At 46.8% G+C, this 13,179-nt stretch overlaps 1 protein-coding gene and 1 long non-coding RNA gene across 5 annotated transcripts in view; one reads left to right on the top strand and one right to left on the bottom strand.

Annotated features, from left to right (window-relative positions):
• The window catches only part of ZNF609 (zinc finger protein 609), a 333,270-nt gene extending 330,633 nt beyond the window's left edge, over window positions 1-2,637 (bottom strand). The window contains exon 1 of one of the 4 annotated variants that reach the window (XM_033920159.1): window positions 2,297-2,637. The gene's annotated coding sequence lies outside the window, so the exon portion shown is untranslated. Of the gene's footprint in view, window positions 1-596; window positions 819-1,524; window positions 2,224-2,296 lie in introns of those variants that run through there. The other 3 variants (XM_033920156.1, XM_033920157.1, XM_033920158.1) reach the window with 3 other exon arrangements.
• Window positions 677-13,179, top strand: part of LOC117348264 — a 41,999-nt gene continuing 29,496 nt past the window's right edge. The window contains exon 1 of the long non-coding RNA XR_004536941.1: window positions 677-1,039. This is a non-coding gene — a long non-coding RNA (uncharacterized LOC117348264). The remainder of the gene's footprint in view (window positions 1,040-13,179) is intronic.

Raw genomic sequence — 13,179 nt, forward strand, 5'->3', positions numbered from 1 at the left:
CATTAAAAGGTAGTTGGTGTTATCTGTAGTCAATAAACAATCCCAGGGAGTTAAGGAAACGTTTACAGCCACCTGCCAGGCTGGATGACAATTACAATAGAACCCAAAGGGAACTAAACATTTTAGGTCAAATGTACTAGTAGGATCCCTAGTGGTAGAACAGTGACCTGAGGCCCAGGAAAGAACAGTTCTCTGTCCACTGAACTCCCTCCTTCACTGCCTTAAATACAAACTTTAGACTGTAAACCTTCTGGAGTCAGGGCAACTGAATGTAACTTTCACTGAGCCACTACCGACTCCTTTCCTTTCTCTGTAGCTAGAAGCCTAGGAAAGATTGCTGGGGATTTTCTGTAAAGAAGAGAAAATCAGCACCAAGTAAAAAGGAGGCCATCCTACATATCAATATCATGTTGGAAGGTATAGGGGCCGTTAGAGATCCAGAGTTACTACAATTTAAAAAAAAAAGTTCTAAACATACTAATCCACGGGCCACAATCCAACCCCCCCCCACCAAAAAAAAACAAAAAAAAAAACCTCCTGCAATGAAACGCCAAAGATATTTTAAAGATGATCAGCCACTTGAGAAGGAAAAACACCTTTCAACAAAGCCACGGGATTCACCGGGTTAAGGCCTCGGTTTCGCACAAGCTCTCTGCAGCCCGAGTGACCCGAAATTGAGTGCAAGGGAGCGGCGTTTGTTACAAGTCCTTAGACATTTCAGGAAAGGAGAGTCACCGCCGGCACCGATGGAATTCGACGGAGGGCCAGAAGGCACATGCTTCCGACGTCTCCACTCTGAAACGCGGTTTTGCAAAGTTTGGGCATCTCCAGCCCTCGCCGTCTGCTTTGCGCACCGTTTCGACGAAGGAAGTAACGAAGCAGAAAAATAACCTCAAAAGTCATGAAAGCCGGGGCAGGATGAGAGATGAGATTAGAGATCGAGGGGGGGCTACAGCTGCTACCTCCTGCCCGGCAAGGAAAAAGGGGAGAAGGATCCCAGGCCACTCACTGCCGAGGTTTACTACTCCAATACCTTCTGGTAAGGCTCACTAGGGTTTAAAGAGGAAACAACCCCCCCCCACCCCCCCCGAAATGTCCTAATCCAGCCCAGACACTGGAAGTGGGGGAGGGGACACGATTCCACGCTGCTCTTTACAACCCCCCCAGACTTCAGAAATACGAAAACTGCAGGGGGAAGAAGAAAAAAAAAAAAAAACAAAGGCAGAGCTGAAGAGGGGGGGGGGGGGGGAGGACAAGATCTAGAGCCTGCTCTGAAAGGCTTTTTTGTGCGATTTCCCTCTGGCCCCGGCTAATGGTTTCTACATCTGCTTCGGAATTTGTTTTATTTTCTTTCACGTTTGCAAAAAAAATTAAGTCGTTCATCAAATACAAGCTGATTTGTTCCTCCTCCCCCCCCCCCCCCCCCCCCAATCTTTCATCAGAAAACACGTTCTATGCTTTTCAGTAAAATGCCATATTTACCTTTTATTTTTTACTACTCAAACGTATAAAATATTCACATACCTACCTCGTTTTTATTGCAATCCTAGACCCCCACCAAACAAAGCAGGGAGGAAAGAGTTTATGTGTACTCCATTACATCCCAACAAAAGCGACGAAAGATGCAAACACAAAAATATTGCATGATCCTCTTGCTTGCCTGCCCTTCCCTGCTTCTTCGTTCGCATCCACAGAGCAGGGGAAGGGCTCTGGTTACTGGAGCCGATCCATCACACGCTGGGATTCCCTCCTAGAGAACAAATTACACAAAAAAGAAAGAAAGCCGACCCAAGGAGAAAATCCCTTCTGCCAGGCTGCTGCTCGGCCTGGGCTTCCGCCGCGCTGCCCTCACGCGCTCTCCGACCGCCCCCCGGCCGCTGCCTCGTCCCGAGCGGCGCGGCGCCCGCTCGTGCGCTCTCGCCGCGGAGGCAGCCGGATCGCCGGCGCGCGCGCGCGCACAGGAGGACCCAGGATTGCGCGAGCTGCAGCCCCGCTACAACGTAACCAGAAGCCCCACAAGGTGAGAGCGAGAGCCCGGAGGCCGATCCGGGATCGGGAGTCGCAGCGGGAGAAACCCGGAGCGGCCGAGGCAGTCGCTGGCAAAAAAAAAAAACTGCGAAGCGCGGATTCTTAGGCAGGGGATCGGGAGTCACGCGGAGGCCTGGCCTGGCCGCCGCTGGAATTACAGAGGGAGACACCTGGAGCCCAGAAAAGTGGAAGAAGGAAAAGGTGGCAGAAATTGGCAACCTGGAGTTTTGTTTTTTTCTGTAATTGTACTAATGATCATCTGACATACCTGACTTATCACTTAGGCTGGCTTTATTGAAACTTGAGGATTTTGGTAATTAATTGTTCCTTCTGGAACAATTCAGTAAAGTTATCCACACTGTATCTGAAACAGGTCCATTTAGGATCCAGTGCAGGATTCTGGCACCGACTTGTAAATACTGTACTACATTTTCCCTTTAACCACTGTTAAAGAAAAAAAAAAAAAAAGAGAGAGAGGGAACGAACTTCAGGCAAAGCATTTACAGCCGATTATTCACAACCTTTCCCGACTGTGAGAACAGATCACTTTGGAGGAAGGGCAACGATTGAACAGGAAGCGCATGTGCTGGCAGCTGTGATGCTTGTATGGGCAGAACTTAAAAAGTTTTAAACCACTAGTGGAGTTCATCAAGGTAAGGAAAGAAGAGACCAGGGGGAAATACAGGAGGGAGGGAAGAGAGAGAGAGCTAGGGTTAAAGAGAAAAGAAGACATGGAGGAAGTGCTGTGGAAGGGAGCGTTAACTCCTGGGAGCTAGTCAAAAAATTAGCCCAAGAAAAAAAGTATTACTGTACCTTAAGGTTGTCAACCCAGTCCTCAGGACACACTTAGCTAGTCAGGTTTTCAGGATTCCCACAATGAATGCATGAGAGACATTTGCATAGAATAAAGGTAGTGCATGCAAATTTATCTTATTAGTATTCATTGTGGAGATCTTTAAAGCCTTACTTGCTGGATTTGTCCTGAGAACTGCCTTGAAAACTCCTGTAATACCTCTTTTGCAGGGCTGTGGAGTCAGAGGAAGGGTTAAAGTCTATAGAAATGTACTTACTCCAGATTAAAAAAAAAAAAAAAAAAAAAGTATGGTACTTTTATAGTTATAAAAACATATCTTAAGATCAGGGGTGTCAAAGTCACTCTTCGAGGGCCGTGATCCAGTCGGGTTTTCAGGATTTCTCCAATAAATATGCATGAGATCTATTTGCATGCAGTGCTTTCATTGTATGCTAATAGATCTCATGCATATTCATTGGGGAAATCCTGAAAACCCGACTGAATTGCGGCCCTCGAGGAGGGACTTTAACATCCCTGCTTTAGATCTTCAATTATATTTACCAATACAGTGGTACCATGGATTACGAGCATAATCCGTTCCAGGAGCATGCTCGTAATCCAAAATGCTCGTTTATCAAAACAAAGTTCCCCATAGACAATAGTGGCAACAGCAAGGATTGGTTCAGAACCCGGGGTCTGTACCTGTTGGGGCCAGGTGCTGCAGCGCCGTCTCTTCCGTCTGCCTCCTCCGTCCGTCATCGGAAGAAGAACCCGACAGTGCCGCTTTGGGGGGGGGGGTTGCCAGCCGCCGGAGAACTTCACAGTGCCTTCAGAGGGATGCCTCCTCCATCCGCCGGCCAGCCCTCCACGTCGGATGCCCCTCGCATGCTGGAGAGCCCCCACCCGAGCCCACGCAGCCGAGCGCCGCCCCACCCGCACGCCGTGCACGACACGCACAACGCCAATGATTGACGTTGTGCGCGTCACATGCAACGCACAGGAGGGACAGCACCCGGCCGCGCAGGCCCAGACCGAGGTCCTCCAACCTGCGGAAGGCACCCGATGTAGAAGGCTGGCCGGAAGACGGAAGAGGAATCCCCTGTAAGTGCTCATTGATCAGGGCAGCGGTCGGTTTGCGAGTCAAAAGTTTGCTGAGTGTTTTGCTCGTCTTGCAAAACACTCGCAAACCGGGTTACTCGCAAACCGAAGCACCACTGTACTTTAAATCAGTGTTTCCCAAATAGAGAGCTGCATGGGATGATGGCGATCCCACAAGGTTCACTTCTGGGGATGACTGGGATCACCCCCCCCCCCAAAAAAAAAAAAAAAAAGAAGTATGCATGGATCCAGTAGCGATGGATCAACTCTTGCGGGGCTCAGATATAAGAAAGAAGGCTTCTGGGTCAGCCACAGGCAGCATTTATTTATTTATGTATTCATTTATTTAGCCCGTCCTCCCAAAAAGCCCAGAACAGGTTACAAAAGTACATTCACAGTATAGACAGGACAGACATAAGTGAAAAGTACATACTTGGCAGATATAGCTTAGTAGATAGTGCAACATTCACAGAATAGATATAACGTAGCGTAGATTGATATTGGAACTAGAGAGTTGCGCGGGGACAGAAATCCCACCCATCCCCGCCCGTCCTCGCCAGGATCTTCTCCGTTCCCACCCATCCCCACCAGGATCCTTTCCGTCCCCACCCATCTCCGCAAGGAATTACCTCCATCCCCGCCCGTCCCCATAAAAAAACAGCAATTACTTCTGACAGGATCATCAATTCCACAGTTTCTTTTGTGTTTGCGCTGCTGTTTTCCTTGTGGAAAGAAGGAGAAATGTTGGGCAAGGGGCTAGTGGACAATAGTGCTGCTTGATTGACTGATTCACTTTGGTGAATCGAATTGATTTGTTTCCCCCAAAATCAGACTTGCTGATTCAGTGAACAGCTCTCACTCCCACTCTCTCTCCCCCTCCCCCCCCCCAGGTGAGGGGCCTCCTAAGGAAGAAGCCACGGCAGTGGGCAGCTAGCAAATGCAGGTTCTGAACATGCTTGTTCGCGGCCTGCCCCATCAGGGCTTCCCTCTGCTGCATCAGCAATGACATCGTCAGAGAAGCAGCAGAGAGAAGCCCTGGCAGGGCAGGCTCTGGCCAAGCATGTTCAGAGCCTGCGTCTGCTAGTTGTCTATTGCTACTGTTGCTTTAGGAAGAGGTCCTGGAGGAATGTCAGGCCTCACTACCGGGTGGGGGGTCGGGGGAGGCGGAAAGTGGGATGGGATGGAGGGACAGAAAGCTGAAGCACAGGGAGATAGGAGGGAGAATCAATAGGCTGAATCGAATTGAAAAATTTTGCCCTGAATTGGTTAGCACTAATGGACGGGCAAAAGTGTCTGGGGGGATGAGAGAGAGAGAGAGAGAAATGTTGGACATGGCAGTAGAGAGGCTGGGAGAGATACACCCTAGATCCCTCTCTCTCTATCCCCACTCCCTTTGCAGCAAGAGAGGGAATGAAAGAAAGAGAGATGGTGGACAGTGAGAGAGAGGGAGACATCTTGCACCTCGGGGTGGAGGAGAGAAAGAAAGAAATGCTGTGCAGTGGGGAAAAAAAGAGGGAGATTGATGCAGGACAGAAGGAAGTGAGGATGCTGTACAATGGGAGAGGGGGAAATGCTGGACCATGATAGGAGGAACCAATAGACAGCAACCGAGGAAGAATTTGCAGAAAATAGAAAAGCAGAAAAAAGAGAAACTGAAACCAATTTGATGGAAAATAAATCTCCAGATAACTAAGGTAAAAAAATGAATTTATTGACTGAAATATGTTAGCTTTGGGAAATGTATGTATGTCTTTGTATAGTGCTCAACAGAAAAGGAAATGCATTTCTGGTTTTATTTCTCCAGTGTTGAAGTACTTGCTGATGCTAGCTTGTGGGGATCCCCAAGCACAACCAGCTAAGGAGGACCTCCTCCAAAAGGTGGCTGGAACTCCCTTCTACCAAGCGTAGCAATCATTGACAGCATCCTTGAGCCACTAAGGTGCCAGCATCTGTGACTTAGGGACACGGCTGCTTCCTGCCAAGCTTGGTAAAAGGGATTTTTGGCCATCTTCAGAGAAAGTCTTCAGCTGACATAGCTTCATGATCTTCATCAGCTGGATTTTTTAGATTTGCATTAGAGCAGTGGTCTCAAACTCGCGGCCCGGGGGCCACATGCGGCCCACCAGGTACTATTTTGAGGCCCTCAGTATGTTTATCAAAATCACAAAAGTAAAATAAAACAGTTTCTTGATCATATGTCTCTTTAGCTATAAATGACAATATTATTAAGACTTAGACAAAAGGAAAGATTTATAAACTACAAAGAGTTTTACCTCATGCAAAACTGTCATTTCTTTAATAAGGCACTAACTATTTTTTTTCTGAGGCCCTCCAAGTACCTATAAATCTAAAATGTGGCCCTGCAAAGGGTTTGAGTTTGAGACCGCTACATTAGAGGCTCCAGCATAGACCCATTTTTAAAGTATGTGGCTCATAATCAAAACGTAAATATGTCTAAAAACCCAGCCAAGTCAGTCTGCACTTGGACAATCTAAAAGACAGGTCATGGGACTTTTTATGCCTCTGAATGCCACTGTGCACCCAGAGCTGAAAGGGGCATATCTGGAGGAGTGGTTAGGGCAGTATGTGGGTGGGATGGGGGCCGACCTAGATTTAGTTGTCCTGCAGGGATAATCAAATGTTTTACTAGACATTCTGGACGAAACTTAAACGTTGTGAGTTAGACGATATAAAAACAGGTATAAGTGCCAAAAAGGTATCCAAAGTGACCAGATAACCACTGCAAAGACCCACACACACTCCCCCACTGTTCACCGACCCTCTCACACCCCCACAAAGATCAGAATAAAAAACTACATACCTGTCTCCAGAACATCAGTGAACCATAGAGAGGAGGACCCAGGCCCATATAACACTCTAGCCACTAAATTTATAGTGAAACATATGTGCCCACCAAACTCTCCAAAAACCCCACTCTATGGCCATATAGGTGCCACCTGCAGCCATAAGGGCTATTGGGGTTGTAGACAGGTGGGTATAGTGGGTTTTGGGGGGTTTACCATAATCTATAAGGGAGTTCTGGTTAGATGTTTATGTGGTAACCTTTTTGTGACATTTACAGCAGTGTCTGGGTGGCCAGTCCATTGCAATACTGGTCCCTCCCATGTCCCTGCCCATCCCCCCATAAAAGTTATCAATGACCCCCCCCCCCCTTCTCCCCCTTACCTTATTTTCAGATGGCTGGCCAGAGAGATGCCTACTCCTACCAGCCAGGGGGCCCACCTCTTCAAAATGGCAGGCCTTCCCCTTCGCACGTGGAGGGACCTGAAGCTCTGATTGACCCAGGTTATTTAAGGCCCCTCCTATGGGTGGAGTCTTATACATCTGGGCCAATCAGGGAGGAAACAAAGTAAATAAAAGCGTTAATTCCCGCGGCTGGGGGATGGAGATTAATTGTGGGGATGGAATGTATCTTATCAGCTACATGTGAGTATGGGTTACATTCCATTGGGGATGGGCAGGGATGAGTAACATTTCTGTTACTCTGCAACTCTCAGACACAATAAGCCCCTGCTTCAAAGAGCTTAGAACTGTTTGTGGTATGGCGGTATATAAAAATAAAGTTAGTATTATTATTATGTCAAATGGGTAGTAGAGAGTTGCGTGGGGACCGAAATCCTGCCCTCCCCATCAGTATCCTGCCTTTCCCTGCCCATCCCCGCCAGAATCTTCTCTGTCCCCGCCCGTCTCCCCATAAAAGTTACCTATCCCTATAAAAAGCAGCAATCACTTCTGACAGTGAACAGAAATAAGAGATGCATACATCACCAGAAAGAATTAGAATAGACATTAGGTCATGTGACTGAGGGTCAACCATTTCTTGCTAAAAGAAATAAAAGAGTTGGAATTTTTTTGGCAATATAAAGCTCATATCTGTAGAGCAAATATCTGGTTCCACCACTTGGCATAGATAACTTGTGAGAGGTCCTTCTAAGATCCACAAATGATTTTTAATGCAGCAATAAGTAAAAAATCAAACAATACAACATCAAAATCATTTAAAGAAGAATTGAGAGAGGCACTTTTCAGGACAATGGTTGCATAAGCAAAATGTGACAAAACTGAACTGGAAACCCCAAAACAAACTCAGCAAGCACTTCATTTTGTACTAAACACAATTGGTGGCATAACTATGAGGGCCTCCCACTTTGAGTTTAGCCCCCCTCAAAATGAACATCTCCCTTGCTGTAGCTGGTGGGACATTTTGTTTTTCCATCATCGTGGTCCCAGTTTCTAATTCTTTTGCCAGGCCTCTGGATCCCCCGGGAGTCCCATAGCCCTGAGGGGATCTCCATGGGAGTCCCATAGATCTGACAGGATCCTTGCAGGGTTCCTGCGGGACCCGCGGGATTCCCACAATCCCCACTCCCGTGTTTTAGCTAATGGGTAGCTAAAACAATTGGAGATTTAATGAGCTGCTCAAGGTCACACAAAGTGCTAGTGAAGATGCAGGATTTGAAGCCTACTTTCTGATTTTGAGTCCAATATCTGTCAGTGTTCTTCAGTGCAAGGCCCAGGAGCCAGTAGCAGCCTCCACCAACCCTAAGTATGGTCCCCTGATTTTTCCCTCTATACATATTATTCTCACCTCCCTCCCCCCCCCCTTTAGGGCCACATGCATAACAGTTGTTCTGTTTCTGCCTGCACCATGCAGCTTTCTGTAAGTGTGAGACTTATTCTTTCCCATCTCCCACACTTTTCTCCTGAGACTGAAAGTTCAGTGAAGGAATTGGGGCGCCATACTTTTCAAACTCATTGAAGAGTCATGAAGTAGTGGAAGAAAATAGAATACAGTAGCTGCTTCAGAGGCCCAGAAGCCTGTGCAGAAAATATAGATGAGTGGGGGGGGGGAAGGGTAAAAAAACCTGGAGTGAGAGCCACTTTGCTTGTTTGTTTGTTTTTTTTAAATCTTTATTGAGTTTCCAAACTACAATTGTGCAAAACAAATAATACATATACATATAATATTACAAGAAAAGCACATTGAACTTACAGACATAAATAGAAACATAGATAGACGGCAGATAAGGGCCATGGCCCATCTAGTCTGCCCACCCCAATGACCCTCCCCTACCTTTCTCCATGAATAGATCCCACGTGTCTATCCCATTTGGCCTTAAAATCAGGCACGCTGCTGGCCTCATTAACCTGAAGTGGAAGACTATTCCAGCGATCAACCACCCTTTCAGTGAAAAAGAATTTCCTGGTGTCCCCTTGCAGTTTCCCGCCCCTGATTTTCCACGGATGCCCCCTTGTTGCCGCGGGACCCTTGAAAAAGAAGATATATTCTTCCACCTCGATGCGGCCTGTGAGATACTTGAATGTCTCAATCACCCCTCTCTCTGCGTTCCTTGAGTGAGTACAGCTGCAACTTATCCAGCCGTTCCTCGTATGGGAGATCCTTGAGTCCCGAGACCATCCGGGTGGCCATTCTCTGGACCGACTCCAGTCTCAGCACATCCTTACGATAATGCGACCTCCAGAATTGCACACAGTATTCCAGTTGGGGCCTCACCATGGATCTATACAATGGCATAATGACTTCAGGCTGACGTATGCAACCTATGATATGCCTTGCCTTGGATGAAGCTTGCTCCACTTGATTGGCAGTCTTCATGTTCTCACCTACGATCACCCCTAAGTCTCGTTCTGAACAGTTATTTTACCCCTCCCTCCCACCTAATATTCAAGAAAAATAAATACATATATAGAATCTATCCATAAAATTCCAATGCAAAACCCTCCCACCTCCCTCCCACCCTGGATATGTATGTTTAAAGACCTATAAAATAAAGAGAGCCATCTTGGAGGTTAGAAACAAGATGGTAAAGGCTAACTGCTGGGGATGGAACAGAGACTGGTTGAGATTCAGATGGAGAAGTGTTTAGTGGAAATGAGTTAGGTGAGAATGTGTGTGTGTGGGGGGGGGGGGGTGTAATGGGCTGAGAGACATGGATAGACAATGGGGAGAGTATGGATTTAAGGAAAGAGAGAACGCATGGAGGAGTACACTATTTTAGTTACAGAAGTTACTCTAAATTTGCATAAGCGGGCAAGCTGAGCATATCATCAAAGGAGGAAGCACCAGGCCAGTTGTATCATTGGATGGACTACCCCCACCCCCCATGCCCAGTGCACTGTTCATTTTGTCCAACGATGATCCTGATAATTGTTTTTCCTATTGTAGCCACCACTGGAAAAATAGTGAAGTTCGCTGATCTAAGCACTAGGCTGCTCCTTTCCTGTTTCCGCTAGCATCAGTGTTTGTCATGATACTGTGTGCATGCACATCTTTAAGACCCTGTTTTGCATATTCTTATGTGCAGTGATGCAAAGCAGAACTAGTTAAAAAGTGCACACTTACAATGTGACAAAATGGCACATTTCCCCTTGCCTTTATTTACAAAGTCATGCATGTCTGGGGGGGAACTGGATATGAAACCATGCCTCTGTCTCACAAGTCCAGATCCTCTGCCTCCCCCTCTCAATTCCATTTTCCTGCCCTCCTCTCTTCCCCATCTTCACAGTCTTTCTTCCTCTCCCCTCCATTTTCTATCCATCTTCCACCCCCTCACATTCTACCCTTCCCCTCCCTTCCATTCTCCCTCCTACATCTGGATTTCCCCGCCCCCTCCCCCAGCCTCCTTCTTTTGCAAGCACTCTGCAGGCAACTGAGCAAGGCCATGATGACATAATCGGGCGATTCTGCAAGTGAGCATCCCATCCCCCATGGGCAAGCACTGTAACCTTGCTCAGTTCTGCCAGCAGGAGACAGGTTCAGTCATGGGTCTTCACTCTGCCCATGGCCTTGCAGGGCAGTGACTCTCAGACTGTGTGCCCCGAAGAGATTCCAGAATTTTACTTTATTTAAAAAAAAATTCCCTTCATAAGTATACACTAGAATAGATAGCGTACGCAAGAGTCTGCCAATGTTATGAGCGTCTGTGTGCGTAAGGATACAACTACGGGAAGGGGTAAAACACGGACCTCATGGACCTCGCAGATCTAAACCCACACGTCCTTAAAATTCTGAGGTCCGTGCCGATTGTACTTATTTTCTGGCTCTGACAGACCTCGGTGACAACTTAGCGCTGACAGATCCATCTCAGCATAGGGAGGGAAAAGTATTAGGATCCGTCAGCGCTACAATGTCACCGAGGTCTGTCAGAGCCGATTTACTGGGGCTACAGGAAACCAGTTTAAAGGATTCGTTTTAGAGCCGCTCCAGCACTAGTCTCTGGCTCCGACAGACCTCGGTGACATTTTAGCGCTGACGGATCCTAATACTTTTCCCTCCCTATGCTGAGACGGATCCGTCAGCGCTAAATTGTCACCGAGGTCTATCAGAGCCAGAAACTAACTACAAGCGGCGCGGACCTCAGAATTTTAAGGACGTGCGGGTTTAGATCCGCGAGGTCCGTCAGGTCCGCGTTTTACCCCTTCCCTACAACTACCCAGACAAGCATCGTTCTTTGATGTGATTGGTCCTTGAAAACTAACGCAAGTCATTTTATTTTTTTATGCAGCAGTTATCCTAACTTCAGCAACAAAGCAATCAAGGCTTTGTTACCGTTTGGATCTTCTTATCTTTGCAAACTTGGATTTACAGCTCTGACAGAAATTAAATAATAAAAAAAAAGAGAACGACGGCAGATGGTGGATGATGAAATGCGTATTTGCTTGTCGACTAGCAAGCCGCGTTTTGAGTTAATTTGCACTCAAAAACAAGCTCATTCGTTGCATTGATTAACAATTCTGTTCTACCTACTTTAGTTTCGCCGTTGTTACAATTACCCATACACAGCTTAGGGCTCGTTTTACTAAGATGCGCTAGCGTTTTTAGCGTGCGCTAACCATGCGCTAAATGAAAAATACTAATGCAAGCTCTATGAAGGCGTTAGCGTTTAGCGCGTGCGGTATTGTAGCACACGCTAAGCGCGCGTGAAAACCGCTAGCGTACCTTAGTAAAAGGAGCCCTTAGAGAACTTTATATAAATAACTCTCAAATTTAATTTTTTGTTGCTTTTGCAATTTTATCATTTCAATTTTAATGTGCTGTGAAAACCACTTGCTCCGATCAGTGTCCTGTAGCTAAAAACATTTGAGAGACACTGGTAGGGATTGGGGTCACCGCAGCCTCTCTTTTCCTCTGCTGGCGGTTGTTGCTCCTCTTTACCAAATCGCCTCCTTTGCTGACATATTTCTGCTGGCAGGGAATGAGTCCCCACGAGCAGCTGCTGCTTCACCTCCTCTTGGCATGGCTTTCTTCAGTTTCCCTGACAGCGAAGGATGGGATCCCTGCTCACGATCTCACGATAATGCCGCCTGGGAGCTCCCGTTATTGGAACTCATAGGTTTGTCTGCACAACCAAAACCAAACCTAGTCATACATATAGACCAGGGATCTCAAAGTCCCTCCTTGAGGGCTGCAATCCAGTCGGGTTTTCAGGATTTCCCCGTGTCGAGCTTTACGAATGTAGAGATGATGCGGTATACAAACCTAAGGTTTAGATTAGATTAGATTAGAATATGCATTGAAAGCAGTGCATGGACATAGATCTCATGCATATTCATTGGGGAAATCCTGAAAACCCGACTGGATTGTGGCCCTCAAGGAGGGACTTTAAGACCCCTGATATAGACAGACAGATGGCCTTCACCAATAAGCACTATGAAACCCTCCTAATAAATTATTCCAGACTGGCCTTATACAATTAGGTTCTGATTCTATAAAAGCTGCCTAGGGCTCATGTCTCCATCCTGGATTATGTCTTAGCCTCTTGGGGCCTGTTCAACGAAGTAGAGCAAGTGGGTATTGGTTCCTATATGATATCTGATCATGCTTGGGTGTGGGTTACATGGGGGTGAGAGTGGAGAGGGGAGGACTGAGACGTTGGACTTTTCCGTTAGCGAAGGATGTCAAGCTTCAAGAGCGTCTTTTGAAAGGTTGGTAAGATTATAAGACCCATAATGTGGGCTCTCTCAATGACCCTGTGCTGTACTTCGGGGGGAGATTTTGAGTTATAGTATTTATGTTAAGAAAGCTAGGGACAGGGAGATCTTGCATTTGGAACAGGAGGTGAGAAGAGCAAGGCAGCAATATGAAGGGAATGGGACGGGTGGAATATTAAGCTGCATTATTGGAGCTTCAAGTAGCCCTTAATGAGCTATTACATCAGAAGGCGGTTAAATCTTTTGCTTATTACAAATGTCATCTTTATAAACATAGAAACAAAGGG

Source organism: Geotrypetes seraphini, chromosome 14 (genome assembly GCF_902459505.1).
Source record: "Geotrypetes seraphini chromosome 14, aGeoSer1.1, whole genome shotgun sequence".
NCBI classification, from domain to species: Eukaryota; Metazoa; Chordata; class Amphibia; order Gymnophiona; family Dermophiidae; genus Geotrypetes; species Geotrypetes seraphini.